The sequence below is a fragment of the Apium graveolens genome, chromosome 1, assembly GCF_009905375.1.
Source record: "Apium graveolens cultivar Ventura chromosome 1, ASM990537v1, whole genome shotgun sequence".
Taxonomy (NCBI): domain Eukaryota; kingdom Viridiplantae; phylum Streptophyta; class Magnoliopsida; order Apiales; family Apiaceae; genus Apium; species Apium graveolens.
In genome coordinates, this window is record NC_133647.1 from 18,503,463 (window position 1) to 18,512,803 (window position 9,341).

At 32.3% G+C, this 9,341-nt stretch overlaps 1 pseudogene; it reads right to left on the minus strand.

Annotated features, from left to right (window-relative positions):
• Window positions 1-413: 413 nt before the first annotated feature.
• LOC141661563 (protein phosphatase 2C 77-like) lies at window positions 414-5,070 on the minus strand (annotated as a pseudogene).
• Window positions 5,071-9,341: the final 4,271 nt, after the last annotated feature.

Here is a 9,341-nt window from a genome sequence, read left to right on the forward strand (position 1 = left end):
ACAACCAATAAATATTAACTCACTGTCTCAATCTATACATTAAGAATCCAAAGAATTTAATTAAACACATTTACCGGTTTCAACTTTAATCAAATGCCTTTAAGAATAATTAAACATCAGTACTCTGAGTGTATGTTAGTACTAAAATACTAATTCATTATCGAAAACACAATTTGTAAATTTAAAATTTCATATTCTACAATATATTACATATAGAATACATAAACATAGAATGTTCATCCTTAGTATTTTTCTTTATTCGTATTTCTTAAGTAGGTGGCTGGGTGACTCTCCGTGTATCAACACATTTATCGACTCTTGTAGCAATATGAAGGCAGTTTTAATTTGATTTATCTTTATTTATGTGATTTCACCTTTTTAGTAATTTAAACATGATATAACAAAGCAATACATGATATAAATATTCTAATAACAAAGTCAAAATAAAGGCAGGCTTGTTTGTGTGCAATACTCTGCAATCAATTGCACAACTATAAATTCATAACAAAAGGATTCAAAATGTTCCCATCTTTTCACACAAAAAGGAACAACCTCACTTTTTTTATTGAAGTCCGGTTTGACACGAATTTTTCTCCGTATATCTGAAGCCTTCTTAAATTTTCCTGTCTCCCAATACTTAGTGATGTTTTCCTATGCACCCTCGTTAAAATAATACAACTTTACCATAAGTCTGGTTGCATGAGTGTAGCCTAGACTTATGGCCATTTCACTCTCTCATCCACTCAACTCTTCTCCTTGCTAAGAAGTTGCTTCCAGTTATTTTGAATATGAGCTTTAACATATTTGTCTCCTTCTATGTATATTCATAGTTGTAATAAACCTGCCAAACAAAATACATACAATTCTTAGCATAAATTCAAAAGGTAAATGTACCAACTCATCTGTACTTCAATACCTTATAATCAATTGCACAACTTTCCAGAAAAGCTTCTCTCATTTTTCCACTTAGTATTTATGGTATCTTTGTCCCAAAGACTTTGAACTACATCCAATAAAGACTTTTTATAGTGAGCCTCTTTAATACTATAATAGTTCAGGTTCTGACAAACAAAAGATAACAAAAAAATAAGACTATAACAATTCTAACAAAATAAATATCAAGTTATATTACCATCCATCGACAAAGTGAACAGTCTTAAGTTTAATCCCATTTATCGGTCTCTTATGAAAATCACCTTATGAAGCGCTCCGCTGAAAATTTTCAACAATAATTGCTATATCCTCCTCATCATCTACTCTGCCACCATTTACAATATACATGGCATCACCTCTTACCATGGCTCCTCCCCTTCCCATGTTTCCTTCATCACTTCTTCCACTGGCCCCTCCTCTTCCCCTTCCCCTTCCTCTTCTGCCACTGCTAGTACCCTTCCTCACTGCTAGTATTTGCGCCACCCAATACCATGAGAACCATAAATACAATAAACAACCAAATTTGACTTTCAATCTGTCACAAAAATTAGAATTAAATATGTATCAAAACACTACGCCATAGATGGCCTGATGTAATGCCTTTCTATTTTTACAATAGGCCAAAAAAACATTACAATAGACCTATTGTAACAGTGAGGGGCGTTGCACTTACGAGTATTACATCAGTCCCATATTCTAAAACTTTGGCTACCCATTGTAACAAGACTAAAAGTATTACAATAAGTCTCTGATGTGTAGCACTACATTGCCAATTGTAACATTGTATAGATGTTACATTAAGTTGGAATTATTTTACAAAAGTGGGTCCCACGTGGGACCCACATAGTGTATTGTAACATTCTGTTTGCGTAACGTAACACTAGTGTGTTTTTATTGTGCAATAGTAAGTTTAATTAATGTAAGACTACAATATATAAAACATTACACTAGATGGGAGATCTTCCTCCGATTCCGAAAAATGTTACTCCGCGGGACTCGACCATCTCTCCTATATAATGATTATGACCCAAAAACCGAGTGAAAAGTTAATTTTATAAAATTTGAGATACATCCTCTGTTTAGACAACAATTAACAATTCCAGTCACAAATATGCTATATTATACAAAAATTCCAGTAACATTATAACCAAACTTATTAACTAAATTTTCATAACATTCTCAAAATTGATAATATATTTATGTTACATTCTGCTTCTTTCCAAATGCCATGCCACCAGATCTGCAAAGAACAGCTTAATTGCAGCCAGTGGAGTGATTTTTGCAAAACGTAGTAACCTAAAAAATAAAGATAACGCTGCAAAAGATAAATCTACAGGTCAAAAAAAAACTATAACCAACTTACAAACTTAAAGTTCTAGCCATGCACTTACTCCATCACCTCACGTCATCCTACATATCATAATATCCTCAAGAAATGCAACTAATTTAAAAGTTTTCAGAATTTAATTCCATATTCACTGCATAAATCTAATTACTGGACAATGTGTAGGCTACAGACCGCTTAACTATGACTCATAGATGTTAAATTTTATCATCAAAAAAATAACGGATATCAATATATTATCATAATTTAGAATAATTGCTTTCCACATCACAAATTTATTAAAATAATCTGGAATACAGGGCTACCAAAATTTTAATATCTTTCTGCGAGTCCTATTGTCCGTTATTACTCCCGTTTAACACTGAGAAGCATAAGCACCCCACACTTTCAGATAATACATAATCCATAACAGTAAATATATCAAATTCTTGAAAATGATATAAATAAAAACACATAATAATTATAGATCACACATGATGGAAAAGAAAATTCTTCAATCAAAAACTACCAGTTACAACTTACAACAGAAATTTGACATACAAGAAATTCTTCAACTTATTATTGGACACATTTAGCTGAATCAAATGCATCATCAATATACATTTAAGGATTGAAACAAATGAAGTACGCAGTGTATATTATTCAAAATTAACAGTAATCGTAAAAAGTTTTTGGCAGACAACATATGAGCACTTGATAAAGTCAGCCAAAATAGTATTTCTAATTGCCCTCCCACGATAACAATTAACATCACAAATGAATAAAGCTTTGATTCTTACCAGCCTTTGCATATTTATCAACTGGTTAATTTCGGTTGGACTTTCAACTGCAGCAGCCCAATAGAATGAGATTGAGAGAGTCAGAACTTGAGAGTGAAAGAAAGAACATACACTGGATACACATCAGATTAGCAAGGAGAAGATTTTCAAATTAGTCATTAGGATAAAAAGTTATACAAGTAGTAGCAAATAAAGAATGGAAGTGTATGATCATTTTTAGCATAAGCTTTATTCGAAGAAAAGCGACAAAAACAATTCCAAAACCCAAAATTCATGGGCTAGAAAAGCAAAGCCTAATCAGAATAGCATTACCTAGCCAATTGTGCATTAAATCAAGAGTTCTAACAGATTTGTCCAAGTCAAGTACTTCACTGGGAAAATTCTGTGTACAATCAAAAAGTAAAATCAGCTCATCCTATCTGCAAAAAAATAAAAACCCAAAACATAAAGATCAAAAATTTACAATCAACACAGTAAGAAATCATTAATACTGAAAGTACAAAGGAATTATAGTGATACCCAGTAAAAGTAAAGATCAAAACTTTATAATCCTACGTATAAACAAAGTGAGGGGAAATGAGTAGTTCGTGTCAAAACACAAATCAAAATGTACCAGACGAGTCCTAATAACTGCTGACATCTAACACTAAATAAAAATAGACATGCTCTGACTTCTTGTATTTATAGATAAACCTGAAGGTATACAAGTATCAAAGAGGTAAGCATAAAAGAGTACGGAAAGAATGCAGAAGAACCTCAACATGTAGTAGTAAGAGGATGGAATATGGACTCTATAAGCTAGACCAGTAACTCGTGAAAAATAAGCTCGTGCTCAAGTATATGAAGCAGCAATTTAGCATTTTAGATTATAGGACGTGTAACCAATTTTAGTTTTTCCTCACTCATTAATGTTAGGAGTACACAACAAGAGATCAAGTTGAATAAATCAATTGAAGAAAAAAAGTAAGAGTTATAAGAAACCTTCTGATCAACAGTTAAGGAAAACGTTTATGTTCCCCTGCAAAGCACCGCCCTTGAGTCACCGCAGTTGGATATAATGCTTTGACACTTTGATAAAACCACCACAACAGCAGTTGATCCAACCATTTCAGGCGCTAGTGCCTCTGTCAAGGCCTCACTGTCGGCCCTCTTGAAACTGCTTGACAAGGTTTCTTCCCACCTATGTTGCCACTCAAGAACATCAACAGTTTTTCGATAAAATTCCTCTGCGACAACTAAATGCATCTTCTCCGCACAATAATTAGCTACCTAAAAATTTATAAAATACCTCATTAAAACATTATTAGCGTGTAGACTGTGTTTGTATTTTAATTAGAAATATTCCAAAAGATTTTCTAAAGTCATGGAGAAAAACGTACAATTTATATTTCATGACACTGATAACCAGAAATATCACATCTTGTGTTATAAATGTTTTTTTCTCAGCAAGTAAATGACAGTTACTCTATGCAGCTCAAAAATGCTTCCCCTCCAGGCATTCAAACCCTAAATATTGAAATAAGGTAAACTATAATTTAGAAAAAACAGGAAGAAGAAAGCAAGCAAGTCAGATACAAAATTACATTCACACAATAAACCCAATCGAACAAATACAAAAAAATATTAAAACATAAACATATAAACGCATAAACCCTGAAACACTTCAATCCCCTAAAACACTTTAATTCCCTCAAAAACTTCAATCCCATGAAATAAAAGATATAAACTTTTACTAAAACAGTTTATACAAGATATACAAATGCAAGAGTAAAAAGTAAAAATGCAAGATGTATTACCACTTAATCGAAGAACCCTAATTATCTGCAAGAGAAAAATTGAAGTGTTAGTAACAAAATCCAAGAAAGTGTGTGTGTTTGTGTATTCAAGTACCTAATCCACGTTTTAATCGAAGAAGAGAGTGGGTTGAGAGAGAAAGAGAGATGTGTCCGTAGAGAGAGAGATGTGTTGGTCTCGAGAGAGAGATGTGTAGCTATTTGTGTGTTTGTGTGTTTTTGACCGCCTATTTTCAATTGGTGGGAAAACTACCGTCCGCACATTTTCCCCCGAGAATTACAATTTCATTTTATTTTTATTTATAAATTAATTAATTATTTACTTATAATAAGGAAAAAATGTTTTTTATTATCTCTATATATTATTATTTGCTTTTTTAAATTAAATTTAATAATTTAAAAAAAAATATAATATTAAATACAATATTTTATATTAATAATTAATCCTGAATAGAATTTAAATGTAACTTTATGATAATATATGTAACTTTATGATAATATATTTACTTTAATTTAAAAAAATTAAAATAATACTTATTGTAACACCACGTACTACTGTTATATGTGGTGTAACACTATCACATTCATGTAACACTATGTTAACGGCTATTGTAACACCAATTTCATGGTGTTACAATAGATCTCGGATTTCTGAGCTACCATAACGAAGTGCTTGTAACGCTTTTGAAAAAATATTGCAGTAGCCCATTTATGGCGTAGTGGAAAGAAAATATGTCAAACAAAATATGTCAATATTTCTTAGAATACTTACTCTTATTTCAATATTTTTTCGCACTTGAGCGTGGTTGAACAAGTAATAGAATAAAAGTGTGCGTACCATAAACTGAATCTTGTGGACAAACTGGAATATTAATATAAAAACTAGAACAAGTAAAACTAAAACAAAGGATTTAAAATCTTTTTATTAAGACTATTAAAACTAATGACACGAACTTATTAATTTGCTAAAATTTCTTCTTAAATTATTAAGAAGTTGTGTATGCGATGTCAAAATAGAGAACGACTTGAATAAAAAAGTTATGCATTCCTATATGCAGGAAAATGGTATTTGCCGCAAAGATTATTCAATTCTCTCTGTTATCTCTTGTAATAGTTAAATATTTGGGTAGCAATAGTGTTGAGTTCCTTAACTTAAAAAGTTAACAAAAATAAATAAGAAAAACCCTAATACCAAAACCTATAATCCATAATCCTGAAATCTTTATCCCAAATCTCGAAACCCTAATCCTCAAATCTCAAAACCCTAATCTCAAAAAACTCAAACCCCTAATCTATAAATCTCAAAAACCCTAATCCCCAAATATTAAAAAATCCTTATTCCCGTATCAAAACTGATTTAACGAAAACCCCCCATAAATCCTAACGGAGATTTCAAGAGAGAGAAGAACAATTTAATAAGCTAAAAAAGAGATTAAAATCAGTAGGCTAACAAAGAGATATAATCTGAAAGTACAGAGAGGTGCGAGCATCGATTTTCGCCGGATACATTTGACCCACCATGGTTGCGCTTAGCCGAGAGAGAAAGATGATATGTTAGAGAGAGATAATAGTAAAAAGAAATAAAAAGAAATGAGAGTCCTTGTACATATTACCTAGTACTTTTAAACTTGACCGATTACAGTTATTTTTAATAATATAATTTTGACCCAAGTCGGTCGCTTTTAATTTAGTATATTTGTCCAGTTCCAGTGGCTACTGCTCCTTTTTCCTGCCTCAAACTTGAACTCCTAAGCACATTATATAAACTGCATACAGAATCAAGGAAAAAAAGATCAACTTATTTGAAAGGCATATGTCATAGCCTATTTGTTTATTCGAGGATTTAACTCAACTCAAATAAGAATGTAACAAGTAAATAGTGGATCTACCGTCAAAGAGATCTCTCAAAATAACATCTGTCAAATGATTCAGAAACAATGTTCATCTACAGACTTGAGGAATTAATTCACTGGAAGAAGTTCAAGAAATTGATCAAGCCTCAGAGATATAAATCAAGATTGTGGATTTAATCAAGTGATAGAGATCTTGTCAGGATATCAGATAATTATAGGGATTTAATCTGAAGAAAATCAAGTTATCAAAGTCAAGACATGAAGAAACGTCACGGAAGTTAGTCACTCATGAACCAGACAATACATCGAGTGTCAACATTGAAGTGGTGGAATTGATTCATAATTTTCAGTGATTTTCAGAAGATTTTCAGAAGAGTGGTTGTTGTTCAAAGAGTGGTATCAATTCTCTATTAATTAATTAAGTCATATATTTAATTAAGAAAATGAATTATATCTGCAAAGATTAATTTATTGATTAATTGAATTAATTCTGAATTAATATTATGAATTTTCAGAATTGATTTTGAATTTATATTCAATATTAATTTAGCATGATAATCAATTGAACTGGTATGACAATCAGATTGTCATAGCGATTGTCATGCTAGTTCAGGAGATTGTCATACCGATTATCATGAGAGTTAAAGTGATTGTCATACCAATTGTCATGCTAGTTCAACAGATTGTCATGCCGATTGTCATGCTAATTCAACAGATTGTCATGCCAGTTCAAGCAATTGTCATACCGATTGTCTTGCCAGTTCAAGTGGATTCTGTTGATTGAATTATAAAAGACGAGAGCAGCAGACATTCAATTCATTACATTTGAATACACTCAACTACTCAAGAACAAAATGAACAGAGCTGCACAAAACATTTCATCTTCAACTGCTGAATTCAAGATCATTAATTTCTAGCTATTAAAGTTAAATCCAAACCACTAGAAATCATTCTCTTGTTCTTGTGTAACTATCTAGAGGATCAAAATCCCTAGAATTTAATCTCAAATTTCTTTTAGCATTTGATCTTTTTATTGCAAAAATAGAAAAAGTTCATGTCAAATTTATTCTAGATTTGTGATAATTTATTTGAGATTAATCCCTTGTAAACGATACCGTTGTTGTAACACCTTTCAAGTTTAATAATAGTTTTATTTAACTCGAATTTTGTTTCACTTTTTTATTCCGCATTAAATTCGATTAAACGGTATAGTTTGTATTAAACCCCCCTTCTACAAACATATTGGGACCTAACAATTGGTTTCAGAGCCTTTTGATTAACGAACAAATCAAGATCCTAGACTTCTGTGATTTTTCAACTCCTTGAATTTTTATTTCTTCAAAAATTCATATTGACTTCACGAAAAGTTGGAACCGCTAAAATTCCATTGTTTGACAAAGAAAATTATATTATGTGAAAGAAGAAGATGCTCTTGTATTTACAAGTTGCAAATCCCAAATATCTGGACGTGTTAAAGAAGGGTCCAAAAATTCCGATGGTTATTGAACTAGAGGTTATAGAAGACAATGTTGTAATTACCAAAGCTAGAACCTATGCAAAAGAGCCTGATGATTTTACTCCTACTGAAAAGGAAGAAGCCTCATTGGATGCCAACCTTCAATTAATTTTAGCTAATTTTAGCCTGAGGTATTATGGCCTTGTCATTGAGAATGACAATGAGTTGTCAATCATTGATGATGACGACCCTGTGACCTATAATGAGGCTATGAGTAGTGTTGACTCAGAGAAATGACATAGTGCCATGAAATCCGAAATGGAATCTATGTATACCAACCAAGTATGGACTCTGGTTGAGGCGCCTGAAGGTGTTAAGCCTATTGGGTGCAAGTGGGTATACAAAAGAAAGATTGGAGCAGATGGGCAGGTGGAGACCTATAAGGCAAGGCTCGTGGCAAAAGGATACAGACAAAGGCAAGGGATTGACTTTGATGAAACTTTTTTGCCTGTAGCCCTGTTAAAATCAATTCGGATTTTGCTTGCGATTGCTGCTTACTACGACTATGAGATCTGGCAAATGGACGTGAAAACGGCCTTCCTCAATGGGAAACTTGAAGAGGAAGTGTATATCACACAGCCAGAGGGTTTTCTTTCCAACGGAAATGAACACGTAGTGTGTAAGCTGCTGCGAACCATTTATGGTTTAAAAAAAGCTTCTCGTAGATGGAACATCCGTTTTGATGAGACAATCAAAGAGTTTGGTTTTATCAAAAACTTAGATGAACCATGTGTCTACAAAAGGGTTAGTGGGAGCGCGGTAACATTTCTTGTATTGTATTGAAAGAGGAGATGTCAAGAGAGTTGACATACATAACAACGTAGCAGACCCACTCACAAAGCCACTTTCTCAAAGTCACTTTGATCGTCATAAAGACAAGATGGGTATTAGATACTAGAGTGATTGGTTTTAGTACAAGTGGGAGATTGAAAGCGATGTGTCCTAAGTCCAATCATGTATGATGATTTAGGAATAACTTTTATATAATCTGTTTTGATTTCATTGATATTAATAAAAGACTTGTTTTGGTTTTATTGCGGGCTTTATCTATTTAAGTGTTTAAATAAGATATACCATAGTTTAGAGTAAAGCTTTTTATGGATTATGATGAGATCATAATAA